Source organism: Fistularia commersonii, chromosome 13, assembly GCF_037954325.1.
Source record: "Fistularia commersonii isolate RoL2024-O1a breed Wild chromosome 13, RoL_Fcom_v1.0, whole genome shotgun sequence".
Taxonomy (NCBI): Eukaryota; Metazoa; Chordata; class Actinopteri; order Syngnathiformes; family Fistulariidae; genus Fistularia; species Fistularia commersonii.
The window spans coordinates 11,395,558-11,421,085 of record NC_141296.1 but is presented as its reverse complement, the minus strand read 5'-3'; the positions used below and the strand labels follow the sequence as shown (position 1 = coordinate 11,421,085).

At 37.8% G+C, this 25,528-nt stretch overlaps 1 protein-coding gene across 1 annotated transcript in view; it reads right to left on the bottom strand.

Moving 5' to 3' along the window:
• pitx2 (paired-like homeodomain 2) overlaps positions 1 to 23,881 on the bottom strand; it is a 62,531-nt gene extending 38,650 nt beyond the window's left edge. The window contains exon 1 of the mRNA XM_086157996.1: positions 23,578 to 23,881. The gene's annotated coding sequence lies outside the window, so the exon portion shown is untranslated. The remainder of the gene's footprint in view (positions 1 to 23,577) is intronic.
• Positions 23,882 to 25,528: the final 1,647 nt, after the last annotated feature.

The window sequence follows — 25,528 nt, the reverse complement described above, 5'->3', positions numbered from 1 at the left end:
AGGCTAAGAAAATATCTGACAAAAAAAATAACTAAAAAAAAAAAAACTACAAGAAAATCATCAAATCATGAACTGATTTATTGTGTGTGTGTGTGTGTGTGTGTGTGTGTGTGTGTGTGTGTGTGTGTGTGTGTGTGTGTGTGTGTGTGTGTGTGTGTGTGTGTGTGTGTGTGTGTGTGTGTGTGTGTGTGTGTGTGTGTGTGTGTGTGTGTGTGTGTGTGTTTATTTTGTTATTCCCAGTAATATTGGCTTCTATGGATATGTGATACCTAAGAAAAGACACATTCACTTCCAGTATCCTCGAAGGAAATAGCAATTTTAACACCATGCCATCAATACTCTGATGTGCCCAGAACATTGGAGGATCAAAGTCTGAGTCTAATGAATTAGCCCTTTTGCAGAATAATAATTTTGTTGGCTTATTATTTGACTAAAATAGCATGGCAACACATTTGTTGGAATAAGCACCTTCATTGAAAGATTTATTTTGTGAGCTTTCATAATTAACATAAAAAGATATTTATATGTATAAACTATGTTTATATGTCTATTCATTTATTTATTTATTTTTTCACTGGTTATAACACCATCTGGCTGATAGGTTTTTGACAGTGTTTGTAGCCACGGGATTTGTAATAAATATCCAATTCAACCATGACAGTCAGTTCAAACAACTGTTTAATCTTGCTCCATTAACTGGTGAATGGCTTAACTTTGTTCAGGCGGAGCTGAGTGTGAGATGACAGCAGAGTGTTTCACCACGGGTACTAAACTCTCTTTTATTTTCAAACTTGAATATTACAGTTATTGCCAAATGGGTATTGTTTCTGGAAAAAAAGAGTACATTTGATTTTTGGAGTCTGCATTGCTTCTATCTTATACATTTTGTTTTATTTTATATATTTTAAGACACACCAGAAAATAAAACAAGATTTTCTGGTTCCTATGGGTTTAAAGGATGGTGGGTATATGGGGGATAATGTGCATTCATTGTTGAAATTACATGCTTAACAACAGAACTTGGCCTTTCATAAACTGATGAACATAATATGATGATACTGATTCTACTTTTGTACATTAGAGCATCAAAAATACCATGACTAAAGATTCATTTTTGTCCTGACAAAGGACACTGTGCAGATTTAGCTCTGTATTTCCACCCCACAGTGGGTCAAGTTCATGCTCTAACACTTGAATAACAATCTTGGTGAGCTGTAGGTGTCGCGCTGTCAAGGTCAAGCTTTTGTCCTTGATTCAATGAAGAAACAAGGTGATGACAGTCACAGAGAATGTGTAAACTGCTGACACTCTAAGCTAACAAATCAAAGTATAAAATGAAAAAAGAATGATAAAATCACTGGTCTGTTTCTGTAATGCTGATGAATACAAAAAACAAAACAAACCAAAAAAATCCTGAAAATCAAGAGTTTTAATTGAATGTTGCATTTTCACATAACAAAGTGGTATTTTTCTGTCAGTGAAATTACACTTTGCCACATTTCAGAAAAGGTAAACCAAAGCGACAATAATGTACAATAAGGAACTCTTTAGCTTTATAAAAAAAAAAAAAAAATCTAATTAAAAAAACATCAGGATTCCTCTCTGTCCCCTCTCTTTCCATACCTCTTGGAGACTATTCTAAAACCGTTATACAAGTTTTTAAACTCAGACAAACAGATGCTCTTACACAAGTAACATCATATGCATGAATATGTAATATGATCTCATATACTATTTGTATAAGAATCATATCTATTTGAAAGCATTTGTCATATATTGTCATCAAACAGATGAGGTATCTGAAATATAGCCTTTTCTGCTGTCTCTTTGTCTTCTCATTTTGGGACATTTATTTTATTGGAAAAAGATGTTAAAAAAATAACATTACAAACCATCCATCCTTGGTCTGATGGGTCCTCGTGCTTTTGTGCACATTCTTTTGCGACTTTAAATTTACCCCAGTGTTCTAATCCCTGGCATTGTTCTGCTAGTTGGAAACAATGCTAGACATGTTTTTGGATGCAAAGCATTTGAGGTGTCAATGTGGATGGAGTGTAAGTTCACCCCGGGCCACTGTGTAATCTTTCAGATACAGGGATGACTCACTGCACAACTGGAATCAAGGGGGCCACGGTGTCGGGTGTCCCGTGTTCTCAGGAATAACCAATCAATGTCAAGAAACCACAGCAAAGTACAAATTAGCCTGAACCTTGGAGATGCACGTGTGTAGAATCGCATGCTGCAGTACACTTGAGATGTATTACTCTAAAATCAATTTATTTCTCTTGCATGTATCATCTAAAATTTCAAATAACAACATGCTTCTTTCAAGATGTGAAGAAAATCATTGGAGATGACATTCAGAAAGCTCTTTTAGCTCTTGGCCTATCTGCTTAACTCTCCCAAACAATACAGGTTTAAAATTACACTTGTTTTCACATGTGTTAATCTCTGATTCTAAAACTTAAACAAGCCCGGGGAGGTGTGCTCAAGCAAAAATTCCTGTGTAAGTCAGTCAGGTCCAGAGTGCTTGGCTGGAGTGAACGAAATTAATGAAGTCTGTAATGGGTTATCAAAGAAGGGAACATGATATCTATGGCAGCCAACCCCACCTGTTTATGTTGGGGCAGACTTGATATGGAAACACACACACACACACACACACACGCAAGTATCACTCGTCCAGACCGAAGAATTGCAGGTGGGGTTTAAATGCTCCCTCATTGCCAGAACAACAGGTGGATAGGAAATTTTTATGATGTCTGCTCTGCCCATATACAAGTCCAGCAATCTCAGATTGCCTGCCGGAAACAAAAGCAGACAGGAACAGTTTAATATGTATTAAATTTACACTCATTATTCCAATCTTCGGTTAAATAACAAAAAAAAAAGAAACCGCGGGTTGAATAGTATAGTGCAATATTACTAACGATCTAAGATGAATTAAAAAAAAAAAGAAACCCTCAAGGAAATAAGATTCATTGCGCTGCCGTGCTACACTGCCAAGCGAGTCCTGATTATTGATTATTTACGTCTTGCAGCTTTATTTCTTTCCTTTGCTCTGCCTGTCTGTGCATCTGTAGATGTGGAGAGGGAGGTTGTTTACAGATGTTGCACCGATATATTCATGTGAGACGAGCCACTGTATTGATAAAATAAAGTCTGTCTTAGGAAGAGAGCTGTTTCCATTCAAGCGAGATCTTTCTTTGGACCCAGGTTTGCCCGAACGTTTAGTTTAATTCACAAGCTTTTATCTCGGTGACCTATAAAGATTCCGAATATAACTTTTAAACAGATTCTTGAAATCAATCACTTTTCATGAACTGATGACTTCCATTTAAGCTGCAATTTCACCCTGCTCCATTTGCCTTTCCTTAACTAAAGCCAACCACCCTGGTTATTTGTCATTGGCACACATCAGTCATTGTCAGTGGTTGGCAGAAGATGTGGAATGCTTCACTGTGGAGACAAAGTACAGGTACTAACTCTCCAAAGAACACTAAATTTCCAGTCCACATGCTTTGGGAATGAGGATTCGCTGCAAACCTGGCCACATTAAGTATGAACTGCTAATATGTCTATGGTGGTTGTTTTTCTACAGAACGCCAAAGACTTGCGCTGCTTGTGATGTCATTGTGGCCCTTTTAAATCAAAGAAACACATACCTAATATATACCAGATTGTGGGTTAATGGTAGTTTTCCTATTAATACACTGCTGTTTCAAAACAAAATGAACTCCCACTGCAGTGAAATATGCTTATTATATTAGAGGGATGCACATGATTTTCATCTTGGCTCAAATTGGCTGTGGTGGTTTTAAGGTTTATGCTTTGGAGGCGGGTATATTTTTCGGGTATTTCACATCCCTTTTGATGTAATTTTTTTGTTTTTTGACAATATTTAAAAGTCATCTTAGTCTTCAGAAATAGTGCAAAATAGTCAGAATCTATCAGTGGAGGTTACAGCAGCGGTGTACCCTTTTTTTTCTATCTCTATCACAAGACCGTTAAAACTGACTTAAAAAGCTCCATTTGGATTGATCACATAAATGTCAACAAGATCTCTTGTGTGGCTTAAAACAAATCTGATACGTGGACAGTGATTTTATCCGGTCTAAAATAGAACCAAGGTCTTAACTAGACACATGATAGACAGAAGCCTTCTCGGAACATTCAAATGCAATATATAAACCAGGAACCATTTAGTTCACTCTAAATCAAAACTGCCCCTCAAATATAGTCAAAATGTAGGAGAAACTCCTGAGAGTTAGATATGGTTGTGTCTGAGAGCAGTGCTTTTCTCCACAGTACAAAAATGTGGCCAATGCAAACTCCAATTCTAAATCCCAAATTACTATAAAACCTACCCCTTTCAACACAGTGACACAGTTAAAGCTGAACAATTATGGAAACCATATTTCAGCTGAAATAGTCTATTTGATGTGGTGTTGCTACATATTTCATTGCTCCAGTGTTCTGGTAATTCACTCAGGGAAAGTCAAACATCCATTCGTATTTTTTCCTGTTTTAAATCAGGCCAAAGAACCCTGTATGTCTGACTTTTGATGGCGAGGGCTTGTTGTAATAATGTGTTGTGACTAGGAATTTCAGTCCAATATCTATTAGATATTCTGATTACACAAACATTCAATGCTTTACTGTGCTAACACGTTGGTTATTTACAATGCAAGATCTACCGATGCAGTTGATTCAAACCACTGAATAAGCTAGACGCAACGTACTAATCTATTTTACATTCCCAAAGGATTATACTATTTTCTGTTCATGCTGTCCTCCTTAATGTGTATCAACCACAAGCAGACACCAGGCCAAACACCATGAAACAAAACACATGAGTCAGGATGTTGCCTTTGAAGAGGAAGAATTTATTGCAATGTTGGATTGATGCTGATGTTAAGAATGGAGAGAAACTGAAATAGCAGAGACCAGCATTATAAAACTTCTTCTTTGAGTGGGCAACAATGGGAAGCTAATATAAGAGAATGCATGCAGAGTCAGTTTGATACAAATTTCAAATAAGAAAATATATAAATATATACATGAGCGGTTGAGGCAGTTCATTTTCAGATATTTTGTTCAAAACTACATTCATACACTAGATGCAATTGTTTTAATATTAAAGAAAGAGGCATGCATGGGTGAAACACACACTAACACAGAAACAATGATTTATTCTCCCATGGAGCCTTCACAAAATTTCTGGTAACCATTGTTGTAGAATAGCCCAAAAGTAAATGCTTTAAATGCAGCAAATGCTTTAAATGTGCAAAAATGTATGTTAGAAAGAGTTCTCATTGGTCCCCAGAGTGCACATTACATCCTCGAGAGTATCTAAAGATGCTATCTTGGGATTCACTTGTCCAGTCAATCCACTGGCGCCTGGAGAGGCTGATATGACAAGTGCAATAGGCATCTTTTACATGCTCGTCATCCTGAAGTACAATGTCTCATGCCACCATGATTTAAATTCTAATCTTACAGACTCGTGAGTCCTAAACCAGTAAGTGGTGGCCGAGACCCAACTGTTGAGAGGATCTACATCCACAAAAGTACAATGGAGCAGTATCGCAAGAGACAATGCAAACATTGTGTCAGGATCTCTTGAGTGTAGGCCATGACATGTGGCGTTTGGGATGATCGAAACATTAGCAAAGATGTAGCAGAGAATTTCGCAGGACAGATACATTTCTCACTGCTGCATCATGCATTCATGAGTATCATTCTCTTCGATGGTGACCAAACATTGCTGTGGAGAAGTATCAGTGTGTGGATAAGTTCAGCTTGCATGTTGAACCCCTGCTGCGGTTTTGCTGAGTCCCAGAAAAATTTAAATGTAATCTACATATACGCAGAGACATTTTGTACTGTAATATAATTGTATTTATCTACTCAGCGATTTCTTTTGTTGTAGAACTTAATGTTTAGGGTATGAGATTGTGTTATTTGTGGATAGGATACATGGAATTCAACTGGTAACTGCTGCTAGAGTTTCTCTTCCCCTTGATAAAAACAACATCCATCTGTCCATCTCCATCAGTGGCACAGAGATAAGCCACTGCTCCAGTGCCCTTGTGGATGTCACAGCAAACACAGCAACTGTATGTGTTTTGACTCCGATAGGAACATCTCAAGAGATGTGGAATGTATATTTACTTTAAACTTTGAATGAATCACTTTAAATTTTCTATTCAGTGATTATATCTTGCAGCGGAAGGGTTCCTCCAGTCACTGGTGTTCAACCGCCAGCTTCAGAAGTAGGATTCCACACTGAATAGTTGAAGGGCCAGGTAGACTTTTAGGGTCAAGAAAAAAAAAAATCTAAGTCAAGCCACAACTCCCAAGGAGAAGAATGATTTGTCACTGTCTGATATGGTGAATGTGCTTTTGCTATATCCTATCATAGCCTCTGACTACAGTGAATAGATGCAGCCTTAGTTGATTTGCAGGTCCTTTAAACTCTTTGAGTGATTAAATTCCTTCGTAACAGCAGGATGGTTCAAAGCAATTTTGTGCTGCTGTAGGTATAATACACTTAAAGATGCTTTGGTTCTCTTTAGGAGATTAATGGCTTCCATGGCAGTAGGTTACATATGGGCCCATCATCCATGTCTCTCTGCAAAGTACAGTGTTCCAGTCCAATGTGCATGTTCACTTGCACGAGAACCCATCCCTGGCCTGTAAACAGTAACATTTAATAATATCATACCACTCCCTAAGATGTGGATGCTTTTTTTTTCTAACTCTAAGCTTTTCACTTTAGCCTCATTAATGATTTTCTACCATATAACTTTGTAATATAAACTTTTTTTTACTCATCATTAAGACTTTGCATGTGCTCTTTCTGCTAAGTTAGACAAAGTAAACCGATAGTCCAATACCCAAAGATTTATAGTCATGTACTAAAGAGGCACAAATTAATCCTGTTGTGGCTCTTATTTTGCGAGTAACCAATACGAGTAAAACATTATCATCATCAAGGTCATCAGTCAGTTGTTTCTGTTGTAGCTACCGGATGTTTTCCAACCGAGCTTTTCCAATCACCCCCCCACCTCTTCTTATTTTCCATCCCACTGAACTGGAGAGCATGCACTAATAATCTTGGCTTATCATGTCCTTTAGGTTCATCTATATAGAGTGTGTCCTGAATCACTACACACAGGTGCTAATCATTTTCAGTGCACATGGACCAGCACATAGTGAGATCAAAGTTAAGCTCAGTCGTTGCTGGAATGTTTTACCCTACGCTCTAATTTTAGGGTCTCCTTGCTAACTATCTGCCTCTTGGACTTGATTGGAGATTAGCACCGTTTTCGTGCTGGTGATGAGTAAACATCCTTCGTTTTATTTAGAAGCTCTGAATCCTCCCACCACTGCTAAGTGGATGGCCACCTGCTATTTTTGGGAGAACATGGTAAGGGGATATTTAAAGAGACTGGGTTGTTTTACACTCTGATCAAAAACTATAAATAAAAATCTGTGGATGCATCTGTAGCAGAAGGCTGTGGTCCGTGTACAGAATGGAGGTGATTGTGTGTGTGTGTGTGTGTGTGTGTGTGTGTGTGTGTGTGTGTGTGTGTGTGTGTGTGTGTGTGTTTCAGTGAACATGCACATCAGGTGTACAGGTGTGCTTTCATCCTTAGCTATGGAAAGCAGAGAAACTGAGACCCCTACATAAGTGAGTGAAGAAGTATGAACACATTCAACTCACTTGTGTTTGGTGTCAGCTTAGCAGTCAAATGAGTTGTGGAATAATTTTGCAAAGTGTTTGCTATCTATTTGGCAAATCAATGCAAATATGCATGACTAAACTAAGTTTTTGCTTTTGATGTCAGGATATTGTGTATTCAGATAAAATAAAGTCTTAGCAATGACTAACCTGCTGCTGCTGCAAAAAAAAAAAAAAAATCTAAAATATTTCAAAAAATGATCTTGAGATTGAGAGATTGCAGACATATTGCTTTCTTATTAGGTTGCTTAGTAAGCCAGAAATGAATTTGCCGATGTAGACTTAGCTTGTTTCCTCAAGACAGACTCTCTTTCATTAATACATAGCAAGGGCCCAGCAATCTATTGGCTGGACAGAAATCAGACAGCATTTTTTGTAAATATATAATGTTACTTAAATTGTCAGAACCATGTAAAAGTGAATGAGAGAAAATGAAAGTAATAATGTGAGCTCTTTCACATTGCTCACACTGCAGTTACTGGGTGAGGGCAGATGCAGGCATGACAGCTGGACCAATGCAGGACTGTGAAGGTTATGATCACAGTGAGTGATTTCTATCTCGCCATGAACCCACTTACCACAACCTCAAGACCTCTGCTCAGACCCTCAGACAGCTGGACTCTGGTTCTGGTTTCACCACTAGTTTGGCTGTATAACTGCAAACGAAGTATGTCTTGCACTTGTCATTTTCCCAATTACTGTTTCCTGGCATGCCACCCCTTAAATATAATAGCTGACAAATGTTCAACCATTAAGATGTAAGGCCTGGAAAACTTGGAAAATTTGAGTTCAATACTTTTTATCCGTTGAGAAAAATGTACTCCAAGATATTAAAAATAAAGAGACAAGGAGGAAGGGTTTCTCCTTGGGGAGCGGTATCAATGATTTTTTTTTTCCTCTCTTGACTGCCCTACCCCCTTCTCTTTTCTCTACTGCATTCCCCCTGCCCCTTCACACCAGCTGTGGTCTGCACAAAAACTGATTTTTAGAGTGTTAACCACCATGTTCTTCCTGCAGACGGCAGGTTTTCATTTGCAGAGCACAGGGGGCCAATATCTAGGGTAATTCCAAGGGTTTAGTGCCACTGATCTCTTCCCAGCTTACCTTGGGGAGAAAAATTAAAGTGGCGATAAGGCCTTACCCTGCCCACACCATGTTCACCCTGTGCTGCCCGATGCCTTGGTATTGTTGGCCAGTGGAGGCTCACACAGAGAGCACCTGGTCATTCTAATATTCTGTACACAAATTGTTTTTTTTGGGGGAAAAAACATAAACTTATATTGAAACTGCTGATGAGTAGTGGTGCGTGTTCACCATGTGGTTTTAATAATAACATGGTAAAATTGATGATTTGCACCACGCTGTCAACAAAAAATATTGTTTTCTTTTGAAAACACAAAGCAATTGCACAAGAAAAAAATAGCAAGCACTTTAAGTCAGTAATATATTTGATTAATTTAGAAAAGCATATTCAAGTAACCTACATAAATACAAATTTGAAGGACAGGGACGCCACTTGAATACTTTCATTCTGCATTATTGTGCAGGTTTACCTGTTGGCACCTCAGATCAAAAAAAAATACTTTCTAGTACAGGACTTTTTTTTGCAGGTTTTGTATGTGTCTCAGGCAAATATTTTAAATAAAATGATACAATTCAATATGCTGTCCAAAATAATTATTTTTTGATTGTTTTAGATACTATTACTACTACTGATACTTCTACAACTAGTTCCTCAACTACTCCTGCTCTTATCAGTAATAATAATAATAGTGATACTCTTGAGAGAGATTTTCAGTTCTAGACTAGTTCCTTGTAATTGAAGAGTTTTTTAGACTGTTATATCTATGGTGGATTCAGATCAGTATCTGAGCACTTTGACATCAGATGGCATTACTGTGATGTAAATACAGTAGTGCTTTTATAGTGTAGTTTCCTTTTTCTAAGAAAAGATCATAAAACTGTATGCTTTCCCTCAGTGTCACGTTTAGGATATGGAAAACATGTCTGTCTATGCGAATGTGATATCCTCAGAAATCTAATTTGAAATATGTTAAACTTGACAGAACCCAGTTAGTACAGGGCCAATAGATTTTGAGCTACCACCCACCCCTAAAAAAATATGTATATGGTAAGTAATGTAAGTTAAATGGAATGTAAAATTAGTTGCGGCTTGGGAAATTAAATAAGTTGAAAAAAAAATGTAGGTTGGTGTTCCTCTCAAGGACATTGCTATGATCTTATTACTCAGCTGTGTGATGGCAACCATTATAAGGGGAACTCAGGCATATACTCAGGTTTATCATTTTAAGGTAAAATGGACTTGTTTATATTTTTCAACATTACATCATTACTACGGCTGTCCGTAGACAGAATCACTACTTTCAGAGTTTCTTTTTTTCGTCAAGACTCTCAGAAAGTCATGTGTCTGCACATCTTGTGGATGTAAGTGAAACCTAACAAGGAACTGTCGTTCTGACTAATGTGTAAGTTATTAATTTTTTTTTTTTTTTTTTTTTTTTTTTTTTCAAAAAGTGCATCATATAATACGCCCCCCATCTTTGGTTTTCATGTGACATGAGTGTTGGTATGACATTATACCATTGAAATGTGTTTCCAATCAATGTGAGATGTGAAGCCCATGGTAGAACATGCATGCAGCCCTTTGAAATGTTGCACCGAGGGGAAAACATAAACAAATGTTTGCCACCAAGCACGTTCAGATTCTCATCCCCCCTCTCGCTGTCTGTTTAGCCCTGTGCTACAGAAAGCCACAGCCTCACATGAGAGACATTACCAGAGAGGCAGAAAACATGTTTTTGGAATCAAATTATCACAACGCCTCCGCAAAAGATTTGTTTCATAATTGGCTCCTTTCTCAACATTTACACATTGCTTTTCTTATTTCCTTTTAAGATGTAAGGTGGGTGTATTTGGTTTGCTGATTGTCAAGTTGAGGTGTCTTGTGTATGTAAAGTTTATGAGTAGCAGCCAGTCAGAGAATCACAGCGGGACAGAAACAAACTAGAAAAAAAAGAAAAAAAAGAAAAAAGAGTGGCTGCGTCGACATATGAAGCAAAACAAACATTCTGACTTCTAAGCCTTGGCAGACCCTGCTGACGGGTCCCTTGGTTTCTCAGCTTTCCTCCCAGATGCCTTTTAAGCCATTATTCTGTTTTCCTTTTTTTCTTCTACTGGTACTGTTCTGTCTTTTGCTTCTGCTTTACTTTTAGGGTGTGTGTTTCATTAATCTCCAGAGGAACACTGACTGAGAAAGAGAAGGACAAAGAAGTGTGTAAAAGGGCAAAAGTCCTCCTTTATCCAGAGACCCATGCGCACACATAGTTTTGCTGTAACAATACACACGCCCGCTGTGAAATGATACCGTCAAAAGGGCTAATTCCGGCTGAACCCGACATAGCTTCACACCGCATTTTAACAACTCCTCACTTTTGCTGTCAGCTTGAGCAAACACAGACGTCAGGACTATCAGAGAAGTCATCCTTTTCCCTCTTGCTCTCCCCTGCCCACTTCTGAGATGCTACTGCTGCGGAGAAACCCAATCTTTTGTATGATATGAATGGTCTTCTAAAGACTGCCAAATACTTTGTGTAAACAACCTTCATTTTAACCTTCTTCAAAGTGTGAATAAAGACGAAAACGTGAGGTGTCCATTTCCCCCTTGCTGGGGAGGCAGAATGAAAACCACATGCGTAAATATATCCTGGTGTGCGGCGTTAATGTGCACATGAGAGGAAAAACAGTAATCAGATTGGTTTCCTGTGACAAACAATAACATTTATTTTAAACCTGCAGCATTTTTCTCAGGCAGAGGCAGTAGCTCCCATAGTAATCGGAGCCAGACTTGTCTCGAGTCCAAGACATAGGGATGTTGCTAGCTGTCGTCGTACCAGCAGGGCAAGTGGGAGGTCACATAAGCGCTGGTGTAAGACAATATAATAGTGGTCCTTGAAGAGCAATGTTTCTTCAGAACAATCTTCGGGGAGCTCGATGTCACGACTACGTGTTGTAATAATGTGCTTAGCTAATTAATAATTCGAGTTTTCTTTAGCCTTTTCTCCTATTTAAACAGATACGATCGTAGCTGTCGATAACTTATCATTTTAAAAGTGTAGGGCATACCTCAATGAGAAATACTTAAAGAAAAGGTAAAAAAAAGTTAAGGGGGACAATAAAAAATATGTAAATATTGCAGAAAAAAAAAGACATTGAACACTTGCTTGAAGCCTGCCACCCCGTTAATTTTACTAAGCTAAAAATATACAAGTGGAAATTGGAAACTATTTCTAGTGATGTTCACATCTGCTGATCATAAATTCTCATTTGCTATTTTTTCTGTGCCAATTGGTATGAACAGATGTGGGGAAAAAACAAAAGTTTTTCCCTGATGCCAATCAATGTTTATCTTATGTATAAAGAACAAAGAAACATTTGTTTCAGTGCACATTTTACAATTTTGAGAAGATAACGACGTTGAATTCCAAATTGCTGCACTTAAAGCACATTTTCTATCATTTCGGCGCAGCAAGTTCTCTCGGAACCTTTTATTTAATTTTAATGCTCTTTATCCACTACATTTTCTGGTGGTGTCAGTTGCCTTTTGTTCCCAATTTCAAGCAGATTTTTTCTACACCCTTATTCACTTTAATGTATAATATAATATGAACAAATATAATAACTATATTATTATTATTGTTGTTATTATTTCAGAAAGAACACATATTTTAGCGTGATCATATGCAATCTCTTGCTGCACAGTACATATATGAAGACTAGTCTCTCCTTACGAGTCTGTCAGGATCCACATGTTAAGCTCTATTACTGAAATGTTTAAAAATAAAAGCTTTTCTTGGTTTTCCTTTATTTTCATAATGACTGATAGCTTTGGTGCCCCTTGTACTTCAGCTTAACTGTGATCAAGTGGAGACCTATACGAGCTCCCACCATGCTTACTGTGCCTCACAGACCAATGTGCTGGCAATGATGGATCACAAGGTTTTCATCACAAGGTCACAGGAGCTTTCTGCTCACCTCAACTTAAAGGCTTCTGACCTAAGAGTCTCTCCCCCCCCGCTGAAGTGATTTTAGTCAGACAAATTTCTACTCCTACAGGGTGCTGCGTGGGGAGCGGCTGTAAGACTCATCTGCCTCTTGTTATGCTCCCAAATTGAGTGCGCACACAGCGAATGTGTTGGATGAAAATGCAGGGACATGGCCTGCTGAGCAGGAAATAATACTCCTCTAGCAGCCTGTTGGACTTCAGGGGCAGCCACCAATGTGAAGTCTTACTTAGCAGAGGTTGGAATTTTGACATTTCTGTAATATTTATTTACATATCTCTTGTGTTTCTCTTGTGTTTTCCCAAGAGACAATTTTAGAACTTGAACTGTGCTTTATTTTCCCTCTTGGTTTCAATTTCATGGCTTGTCTTAGGGATCTGGAAATGCAGGCAAACGGCTAAAATGAGATTAGATACCAATGACACTATTTAGCTTTGTTTCACAAGGATAAACATTGGAGGTGACTTACTGCAAAGTTAACCACCTGGAAAGAAGCTAATTTTTTTGAATGTTTCTTTTTGTCTCAAAAATATGTTGTATGGGCTGATATGCATTACTTTGCTCGAGTGATACAAAGTCTTTGGTTACTAATTTAGTGTCTGGTGACTATATTACAAATTTCATGGTTAAAGAGAACAGACAGAGGGTATCTAGTGAGCAAGGCAGTTTTTGATGGCATTATTTGATGACTCTTGCAAGCAGATAAGTCACAATACTTACATTCAAAGTAACATGTATCATGCTGGGTATAAAATACTGTTCTAAGACCAATGTGGATACTCAAGACAGGAAAAAATAAAATAAAATAAAATAAAAGTTGTATTGTTTTAAAAACATTAATGGGATGGTACAGAATGTAAACACTAACAATATTCAAAAACTACAGTACAACAGTAAATGAGCAATACCATTGAATAGATTCGTAATTGATTTTTTTGCACATTTTTAAATACATGAATCAAATATGCATCCATGAGAAATTCCGCCAACAATAGTTTGACAAAGTAGATCGATTTTCTTCCAGAATATTTAAGGAAAATATAATATAAATATAATATAATAATAATATAATATAATTTCTAACTTAACATTATCCTTCAGTTTAAATATGCCTTTAAAATTTGTGTTTAGCTGATGTGACTACAAACATTTCTCAGGTATCTTAAAACATAATAGCAAGTTAAAGTTAAGTAGTAGTGTTCTGTTCTATGATGAGATATAAGAATTATAACGAGTGGATGTGAGACTGTTTTTTTTTCTGTGCTGCAGGTCACCCTGTAAGGACTTTAACTGTCCTAAGTTAGAAAGGGGCAAAAGTACCCTGTTGCTCACAACCAGCTAATGCCTGTCTCGGTGCTTTTTTATGCCTTCATTGGATCCTGTATAACCACCATATTAAATTCAGTGGCCCAGGCAGCAAAACCACATCTATTTCAGTGTTAGCCAACCATCCAAGCATGATATGCTGATTACTGATAGACATTAATGGTACTAAGGAGACATCCATTAATACTAATAAATTCATCTGCAAGTTGGATCCCACCAAATTGACATGTCCAAATCTGTTTTCTCTGTGTGGGAAGAACAGTTGCATTCTGTTTTATTTGAACCAGCTGGGTTTAAAATTCTATTTTTTTAACGGAAAGTCTGTGTAACAGATATGAGGCATTTAAGAAGTGTTTTGTAATCATTTTGGTCATTCTTTTTTTAACAGTTCTCTTGTGCTTCAAAAATCGTAGAAGTATAATATTACTGGAGCTCATGTCTGACTTTGAACCACATCGTGTTCCAATTCACATTTATCTTAAATTATTTTTGACATCTTTTGCGCCTCATTTCTTCCTATTCTGACTCTAAAATTCAGTTGCACAAATAATTTCTACAACATCACAAAAGATCCATCTATCTATCTATTTATCTATCTATCTGTCCGTCCGTCTGTCCGTCCGTCTGTTTGTCCGTCCGTCCAAAATCTTTTAATTCACAATGATCATTTACAGCTGCGGCTGTTTTGTGAGAAAATCTTTGGCCGTGTGCAGAAATGGCATGACAGATCTGGTCAACAGTAAACTGGTCTGACTGCAGTTGTGAAACGCAAGGAACTGATGAATACCGAGTGAGATCCGATGACTCAGTCCACATTCAGATGGGGTCCTGGCCATGTTACATTCCTATGAGGGTGTGAACTTAATGTCCTGGACTGCCTGAACAACTGAAGTTGGGTGTCAGTGGGATTAATTTGCGCAAAAGGTATGATCATTTTTACTCAAGAATTGTTGATAACCCACAATGGGGATCTGATACAATTGCGTCAAAGTGTCTCGGCGTCTCGCCGTGGAGTATTTAAAAGTATATAAAGCACATTGAGAGCGGGTTACACCTCTCTGGAGTCATGTGAGGTCCACCATCAGTCGATCTCTGTCTTTCTCTGTTTGTTTTTTCTCCTCAATCAACTTTGGAAAAAATGAGCCACTTGCTTGGTGAGTTCCCAGTTCTTCTACAAATAGGGACATTTTTACTCATACGTGTATCGTAAAACCAGAATTTGTGCCATGACCTAATTAACTATCTGTATGAGGCTCTCCTCATATACACTTTCAATGCCACAACCAAAGACCTCATCTTGTTTCTGTGAGGAACCTTTGTGGAGTATAACTGAATCCGCATCAAGATCCTAATATTTACCACAGGAATGTGGGAACGAAATGAGAATTAATCGAGAATTGAGATGGGAGTAAAGTTTCCACAGGTCATCCGAAGCACAACTCCAAATGAACACGACTCTGTGTCTTCTGGATTGTAACTTTAGCTAAATAATATTCTGCAAGTCTGTGAAGGTTCTCGGCCATCCAGGTCATGATGAATTCTTGTTGAAATCTTCTTGTCGTGGCAACTGGACTTGAATTTCTTCACTTGAATATGTTTCACCCCTCAACCGAGAGGCTTCTTCAGTTCAGAACTGAAGAAGTCTTCAAGTGAAGAAATTCAAGTCCCGTTGCCACAACAAGAAGGTTTCAACAAGAATATTCTGCAACTCAATAATAAGTCAGTGTCCCGATTACAGCATGGCATCCTGCCTTATAAGTGGCTGGATCAATAATTGACGATTAAGGACATTTGCTGAACCTCATGCCAAATAGATTATCTGACATGAGCATGTAATCAGGTAACACCAGCTGATATATATCAAAAATGATTGATATATGTATGAGTGTACATATCCCTCTATCCCAATGTATATTTTCATTCCAATTGTCTTCTAAAACATTGGAGATACAGGTGAAGCGTTAAACTATGTGCTACACTGATGGACAAGTAAAGATTTAGTCAGACCAAACTGTTGTTCTTGCTCTTTTTTTCTTACTCCATCAACTGTCAAAATGCCTCACGTTTTCCATTAAAAGACAATCAAAAAGCAAATTGTCAAGCATTCAGAGGAGGGAGAATGAAAAAAAATTGAGGAGCGAGAGAGGATTAGAAACAGCTTGGAGTGCAAATTGAATTAGCCCTTTTGAGACGACACGGGTAAGAAATGAAATGTCATCCTTGCCTGGGCAGAAATGCAAAACATGTGAATGTGAAGAGCATCTTTTTTTTGCATGCTGACTATTTTACTGTAGTTAGATGTGTCAGACATAAATCACTGCAGGGAGGATGAAAACCAGCCGCCCGCAGCTAACAGACAAACAGACTGTGTGGTGACTCACACCACTGTGGGTGACTCACAACACTGTCTTCAAATTGTATCTCAGATATGAAACAGCAAAGTCTAATTACCTCCTGCAGTGCCATGGCTCTCAGTGGTAAAATAACTGTGTTCATAACTTATTTAATACTTGGAAATGATTCCTAGATACACCAATGCATTCATCATGTTCAGAAAAGAGTAATGTTCCCTGTTGACCATCCAGACATTGATATTTGGTTTAATGTGCTCTGGCGTAGACTGTTTGATTTGCCATGTTGGTCTATCATATGTATAACACCAAAATCTGAAATCTATCTATCTATCTATCTATCTATCTATCTATCTATCTATCTATCTATCTATCTATCTATCTATCTATCTATCTATCTATCTATCTATCTATCTATCTATCTATCTATCTATCTATCTATCTATCTATCTATCTATCTATCTATCTATCTATCTATCTATCTATCTATCTATCTATCCATCCATCCATCCATCCATCCATCCATCCATCCATCCATCCATCCATCCATCCATCCATCCATCCATCCATCCATCCATCCATCCATCCATCCATCCATCCATCCATCCATCCATCCATCCATCCATCCATCCATCCATCCATCCATCCATCCATCTATCTATCTATCTATCTATCTATCTATCTATCTATCTATCTATCTATCTATCTATCTATCTATCTATCTATCTATCTATCTATCTATCTATCTATCTATCTATCTATCTATCTATCTATCTATCTATCTATCTATCTATCTATCTATCTATCTATCTATCTATCTATCTATCTATCTATCTATCTATCTATCTATCTATCCATCTATCCATCTATCCATCTATCCATCTATCCATCTATCCATCTATCTATCTATCTATCTATCTATCTATCTATCTATCCATCCATCCATCCATCCATCCATCCATCCATCCATCCATCCATCTATCTGTGCTCAAGAATTTAACATGTCTGTAATATTGATCCATATAACAATCTCAAACCCAAGGTACATATTAGCTCAATAACCTTTTATACAAAGTGATCTCACTGAAGCAAAGGCTCTTCTGTCACTATTTTCACAGACACGCTGTCTCAACCTGATAGAGGACATTTTTTTTTTTTTTTTCCTCTCCTCCATAAGACAGTGTGCAGCTCCCTGGTGCTGCATTTGAAGTTGATATGTAAGGCTCATCGAAGACGAGCAGACTAGTTGAAGCAGCCTTTGCTTTCTTATACCCTGGCTCCTGCAGGGATGGGGTTGATAATGGCACCAGAAGCAAGCCCAAGACTGTGGATACGTTTTCCAAATTTGGTTTTGGTCAGATCGTGTAACAAAAGTCTGTGTTTTATGGTTTCACTGATGCACCTCAACTGTCTACTTTGCAACAGAATCTGTTATCTTTATTATTTATTTGACGTCGAACACTTGTGTGAAGGCTCGTCCGTTCTGCGTCTGCCGCTACATCTTCTTTATTAATCAGACAGCCTCGCCAGATGTGGTCAAATGATAAAAAACATTTATTCAGCCTTTCATCCATTATCTGCTTCCAGAGTGGCATGGAGATGGAGTCACTCCCAGCTGTTTTATAAATGTAAATATAACAACAATACTGTGACATACAATGAATTAGGTGTGACCCAAAAAAAGGAAGGAAGAAGACAAACATTTAATGATGGTCAGGCTCACATTATTCAGGGATGTTTATCTAGTTGCATAAAAGAAAAAGAATTATGACTGATTTTTTTTATTTCCATGAAATCTTTTTGGTTTGCACTGGATCACTGATATTCTTGACATGTTCCTGGAGGATCATCAGAAGGAACTGTTTTTGCACTACAGTCTAGAAAATTAAGGCCATTTTTTGAGAATACTGTCATTTTAAGTGACTGATGCTTTCAACTTATTTTCAATGTTAAAAATAAATTGTTGAAAATTAAAATTAAAACTACTTGTCATGATTGACAATCAAATTGCATTGGAAATCTGCTGAAATAATTGCTTCTTAAATGGATCTGAACATCTTTATTCATCTGCCTGCCCCTGCATATCCTGCTTACAGTTCCAGAAAAAAAGGCTCTACTACTGGGTTGGTTTGTACCCGTTGTGCGCTATTTCATGTGCGGATCCAGTTAGTGGTCATCTCTTCTTTTGAACACCGGTTGCCATAAATATACAATTACTGCAACCTGAATGTACAAAAAAAAAAAATATGCAGAAATGTAATTTAAATCTAGTTGAGTACATACCTGATATCTTAAAGTATACCTTTGCATTAAAGCTTTAAAATGTTTAAAATCCATCTTAGGGATCAAATTATCAGGATGAACCATTAAGGGAAGAGACAAAAACACAAGAGGAAAAAAACCCAAACATCTTAACAGCACTTGGCTTTTTTGGCATGCTTTCCATAGTAGGCACAAAACAAAGACAAATATTCTAAACATTAATGCATTTAAAGTAAGTCAATAAATACATGAAAGTAATTATCTTTATAATGCTATGAATGGTTTATGGTTAAAAATTGTCAGAAAAAACAGTAAAGACACAGGGTGCCATTCATAATTCATTCTGTAACGCACTGAAAATAAATTCTCTCTACACTCAATTTATGTTTCAATTATGGTGAAAAACACCTGCTTGTTGGATAAATAAAAAGCCACAAGGTATTTTCATTGCACACTGATTGGCTCAACAACTACCTGCTGGTGAAACGTACGCGTCATCTGCAAGTCAGCTTGAGCTCACTGGTCCTCACAGCAAAAGTCCCCAATCTGAGGCGATCCACAGCCAATAGATTTATCAATTCTTCAAATGATATGGTCTGTTATCAAAAATGCATCCTGCAGCCGGTTGGGTGCGATGTTATGCCGGGTTCAAAGGGTTTGTTTGCAAAAACCTAAAGGGAGATTTGCTGAATTTAAATATCAGCCAGAACAACGTTTATCCAGAATAGCTAATTTCATCTTGAAAGTTGGTGCAATCTGTATTTTAAGCAGAGGATTATTGCCAGAGCCACACATGGCTCCCCTTAGCTTTACAGACCTTTGGAGTGAGTTTTACCTTGTTTAGCTGCCCACAATGTTATTGTTTTGTTTCAATCTTACTCCTCTTGTAGTGTCATTTTCAGCCTCGGCAGGCAGCTGCTTTCTGAAGCCGCACTGAAATTTGGCAGTTGGGTGATGAAGATAATGGAACCTGAAGCAGCTTAATAATTGCATATATCTCTCGTGTTTTGACAGAGATTAAAAAGGTCAAAGGAGACTGAACATTAATCTTACATCCAGAAGTAACTTCACTTAAAATGAATGATAATGTTTGCTCTCTAACTACTGGGTGAGTGATTAAGCCACCATTTGCAAAACTTGGCCATAATTTTAGTTTTAACAGCTTCTCTTTCCTATCCATAAGTGGTGAAAATCTTCCAAGCCAAAGAAGCAGATATATTTAAGATTTAAATGCCATTTTCAAGTTGAATTACTTGCTGATGTGAATTATTTGATAATCTATTTTTCAATAAGATCATGATGGCCTTTATTTAGGGACTAAAACGATCTGGACTATTTTACTTTGCTTACTCAGTTATTACTTTTCGAAGAGTTAGATCTAACACAACTTTTTGTCCATTTCATACATGTGGTTCATCAGCTTTCTGTAATGCGTTTGTTCCTTTTAGTTACTATTATAAAAAGAAGAAACAGGACGTGAGACGTGTCCCATATGGGTGGGGGTATTTTATTACTGATATAAGGCACATGTAGTCTGGTGATGATGGGTCTGAAAGTAAGGGTATCCATCACCAGCTGTCTAAAGATGATCAGCCCCCAACCAGCATCACGTCCAATGTCGGGATGAGGGAATGTGACAGTTAAAATGAAAAGACCTTCTCACCCGAAATGATAAAACATGAAGAGACTACTAGAGTCTACTTCTCTCCTTCTCTTTGACAGGACTCGTGTTTTGTAAATGATAAAGTACTGTAAATGACAGTATTGAGCTGGCTCAAACATACATGTTGGGAATAAATACATATTTTCCTTTAACCTTCATGCATTAAGCAAAGGCTTTAAGCAGAAAGTTATGACACAAGTGAACCAAACCCTTAAACTCAATGAGATGAGCACATTGTGGATGCTTTGAAAAAAAAAAAAGATAATGAATAAAGAATGACTGCATGTGGTGCTCTGGTCTAACTTTGCAGGGCTGAGATCCAAGAACTACGTTCCAGTTATAGATTAATACTGACCTCACATGAATTGCAAGACACAGTCACCCAGAGGTTTTTCACAATTTATCAAGGAGAATGCTGACGGCTTTGCCCCTCGGAACTACAGAAACATTCACTTTGAACATGTGCAATAGCGTTTTAGTGAAAGGCCTCCACAGAGCTTTAGGTTATGTAGCTGAACCTGTGGTGACACAAGCCTACAAAAAACATCACTGCAGAGAATTTATGATCGCACCTTCCCCTTCATAGCTGCGATAAATGATGGCTCGCATCCAGCAGGGAAACATCAGAATTATATTTTGGAAAAAAAATAGAAAACACTGACACTCTACATTACAGCTCAAGGGGAGTGTACATTAATTCCCATTGATAACATGAATTTAAGAGCTCATAATCAATGTAAAGTTTATCCAAAAGTCATGAATTTGTCCATTAATATTTTTTACAGTTTTCATGATAATTTGGGGGAATTCAATTGGATATTATTCAATGTTAATAACTATACAGAAACTACCGATTAATCATTTATATGATAATTTGTACATTACCCAGTAAATGAATCCTATATGCAATTGCAAAATTTTGACATATCATTACTACGTGTGGTTAATTAATGCGGATACTGAATACAAAATAATTTTGCTTCAGGAGCCTTCTTTTTCAATTTTTCACCAATGTATAACCCGAGTATAAGTCATAAATTGAAGGGTAAGTTGATAGTTAATGTTCTGAAAAGAAAAGGCGATTTATCCACCAGCTTTTTAATCTGTGAACCCTGTATATAGGTTTAAGAGTTTATCTGTTCAATATTCACTATTTTCTAGTTTGGAATAATTGAATTAACTGTAAACAGCATATCTCTAAACAGTATGTTTCTGCATGAAAATTATTATCAGACAGAATTCTTAACTGTGTGAAATAACATTGGATTGTATCTCGGTATACAAATGATTACAGATCTATGAAAAAAATAGATTTACCAACATTACTGCATCTGATATAATGGGTCCTTCATTTTGTGATTAAAAGTCTCACGTTCAGTACAACCATTTTTTCTTCTTTCTTTTTCTTTCTTACTGTCTCTCTTTTCTGTAACATGGAGCAAGCGAAGGGAAGAAAATCCCAACTTCGCCGAAAGCAGTTTTACATACAGCAAATAGTATCTGATAGTTAACTTAAAACCACTTAAAAGGGCAGCTGCAGGAGTGAAGTGAATAATAGTGTTTAATTTGTCTAATCTTAGCAAGAGCGGCGGCTGGCTGGGGTGGGGGCTTCACTTGTGCCCTGCTGGCACTTAAAGGGAGGCTGCTTACACCACAATGTGGTGCAAAATGCCTGAAATTATTACATTTGGTTGTGTTGCTGTTGTTTTTTTTTTTTTTTATGGACTATTACCCTTTCATTTAAAGTCCATCTATTAACGTGCATCCAAAAGACAGACTAAAAGGAGTGAGGAAGAATGAAATGTGGCACATGCCAAGAACAAGATTGAGAAGACTGAGATGAGATGATTATTTTCTGGATCTTTTCAAGGGCACTGTAATTTGCCCAGGCGCTATCCCTATAAATAAATAATTTAAGTACCTTTTACATGTAGTTTGGAAAGTATTTACAAGGACAAGGTCCTAATACTCTATTTGCAGCAGCAGAGACATCTACTTGGCCACATTATAAGACTACATGCATGGTTAGCCTTATTTAAAATGTCAACAAAATCGTTTCTTTTTGGACGAAGGTTCGAGCGCGGCCGCTCAGTACGAGTGGTTTAAAGATACAAAATAATGCAGATATCAACAGTTTTGTGAGTATTCATCCAAGGCCTGTGGTTTATGCTGAGCTATATTTCCTTTATTTTATTTTCCTAACTGAATCCAGTGGTGCTGCCTCTTGCGTTGCACCAGCCAGCGCCAGTTTGGTAGTGGAAAATGTACTGCTAATTGTTATACTGCTTGTTTTCAATTTGACACAGTTTTATTTTCCTGTAAAAGATGGTTTCGTAGCCAAGACATCTCCGGTGATTCTCCATGCAGCTCCGTCGAATGTTGGTTTGCCTTGAAATAGGAGATGTTGTTCTTTGCTACAAGCAGCTATAGTCTTATACTATTTATTGTTATAATCCCTCAGCACACATTATAATTATGTGACAGAAGTAATACTCTGTGCTGTGATGTGTAAACTTGTGTGACATTAAATACACTTCTAAGATTTCAAATGCGCTTTGAGAAAAAGGAAGAAATGTCTTTTAGGTGTTAAACACTCATGTCCCCTGCAGCTGTAACAAAAACAAATCAAAGTCACGAGTGCCCAACGTTAAGAGGAAAAGGCACACATTGTGGGGAGAAGCCATGTGTGTGTGGATCTCACTTAAACCATGTGGTCACCTCAGTGCTTTCCCACCCCCACCACAATCCCCCACCTCCCCGTCCGTCCATTGAACCCAGGTCTCTTATTTAACTTCCAAGCGCTCATTGTCCCAAAGTGCGACTTGATTACTGGCCTAAGCCCTGTGAAGGTTCGCCTCAGTGGCCACAGCTGATCTTTTATACTAATTTCGGATTAATACAGGGTCTGCAACACTGCGTAAACACAGCCACTGAGAAGGCCCCTGCCACACAGAGCTAAACATTAATCCTCCTTAATGCTGAGAGTCAACTTCCACTCCTTATCAGAATTTGTCTTAATCTCTGCCTAGGCTGTACAAAACTCCACTACTCAATAAGTAAAATGTACAACACTAAACAACAAACGAGCCAATGAGCGCTGGTGGAGTGCAACGGTATGGTAAAGAATAAAAATGAAGCCAGTCTTACCTTACAGAGCTTTTAACCTGGTCCTGGACTGCAGACTCTAAATGAAGATATTATAGGAGCAGGACGGCCAATGGAGTAGATCTGATGTCGTTTTTTTTTTTTTTTCTCTTCTTTTTTTTTTTTTTGTTTGTTTGTTTGTTTGTTTGTTTTTTTCAACCTCCAGTACAAGCGTTCCCAGATATGAAGTAATATCGTGTGCCACCTAATTTGCACCTTTTTCTCTGTGCATTTTCAGTCCTTTCTCCTTTGAATGTTTTCAGCAACTTTCTCAGCTGCACTTCCCTCTTTCTTATTTTTCCCTCTCATGCCGTTATGAATCCACTGATGTGTGGGTTTTGACCATGTGGGTCCTAGTCCCTGTCTACTCTTGCGCCCGTGCCCAGCTCAAACATTCTCGTCTGTAATTTTCTCAATATGAGATATGTGATATATTATTTCTACAAATATCTGGGCTTGGTTAAGCAAGCGTTTCAGAACATTTAGATTTATGATTGGATGTTTTTTTCTATCATGACCACTGGCATATTTATAGTGTGTTAGAGTAAGACGTTCTTTTTTAATGCACTGTGGGACACTTTGTGTGGGAATACTATCCCATGTTTCACTGTGTTCCTATTAGCGTTTGCTTAAATCTGAAGGTTCCTAAAGTCGGGGTCAAAGGAAACAGAAAGGAAACCTGCGAGAATCGTTTTTAGATTTCGACAACATATTTGAATAAATTGTAATCGCAAATTAGTTTCGTACACGACGTTTAAAAAATAACTCTTAAAAAAATCAAAACATGTACTATGAAATGAATTACATGGGAAATTGTTACATAAGAAGGTTGCGTGTCTTTGACTACTCTTTGATTCCCTGTTCACTCTTGTACATGTACATTTCACATGATCGGTGTGTTTGAGCACATCGTGGTCTCTCGCCTATATTTCAGGTGCGATATCAAGACAACATTACACATAGAAGGAGGGTTTACAGGTTAAATTATCTTTTCACAAAAAAGGCAAAAGTTGTTTGGGTGATGAACCTCATGCCAAGGCACTAGAGGGAATGAGGCGACTAATCTTTGTGCAGCCCAGTCCAACAAGCACTACAGCAGGATGACATGTGCACTATGCAGGAGCGGCGTGCGGACTGGACTGTGTGCATGTTAAGCTGGCAAATGTAAACACAGTCGGCTGGGGAAAAAGGAGACCATATAATTATAAAGTTTTTGAATAAGTGCCAAAGTGAGGCATAAGCTCTTATAAAACAGAAGCGTGGATGGAAGAAGTAGGGAATGCTGTGCACATACCATCTATAATGGGGCCTTAACAGACTGCTGTTTAAACCAGTTCTACACTTTGACAAGGCACAGCCTGAGCAAGACTGTTTTCTGTTTCACATAATTTACAAAATAAAATGAGCTCATTCCGAGTTCCCGGGGAAATAGCTTTTAATTTGGTGGTAATGTTTGGCAAGGGTTCCCATAAGTCAGAAAATGAATCATTCTGAATTTTATTCCGCATGAAGATTCATCTTACCGCCTCATAATTATGCCGGTGAATAGATCAATGAGCTGGGGGGATTTCGCTCCAAACTCGGGTCAATAACTTATAGTATTCCTTGAGAAGCTTCTGCGCTGTCTCTAGTCACTCTGCATTATTCAATTTTTACTGAGGTTAGCACTAGTCTTTTATGAGCTGTGAACTGACCACAAATGTACGGACTAGTCTGTCCCAAAGTACATCCCTTACCCCTGTTCCCATCCTTTCTCAGCTACTCCTCTCAAGTCTATGGGAAAGGGCAAAAAAAGATAGCAACAGCTTTAAAACGGAAAAATCCTTTAATGCAATTCCTACCTTATCTAAAACACCTACATATCTGTCTCCAGTCTGCGGCCTTTGAAAGGATATTTCAGGCCTGGGATTGAGGGGGGAAAATCTCCCTTCAGAAGCAAGGCTACGGATGAGTT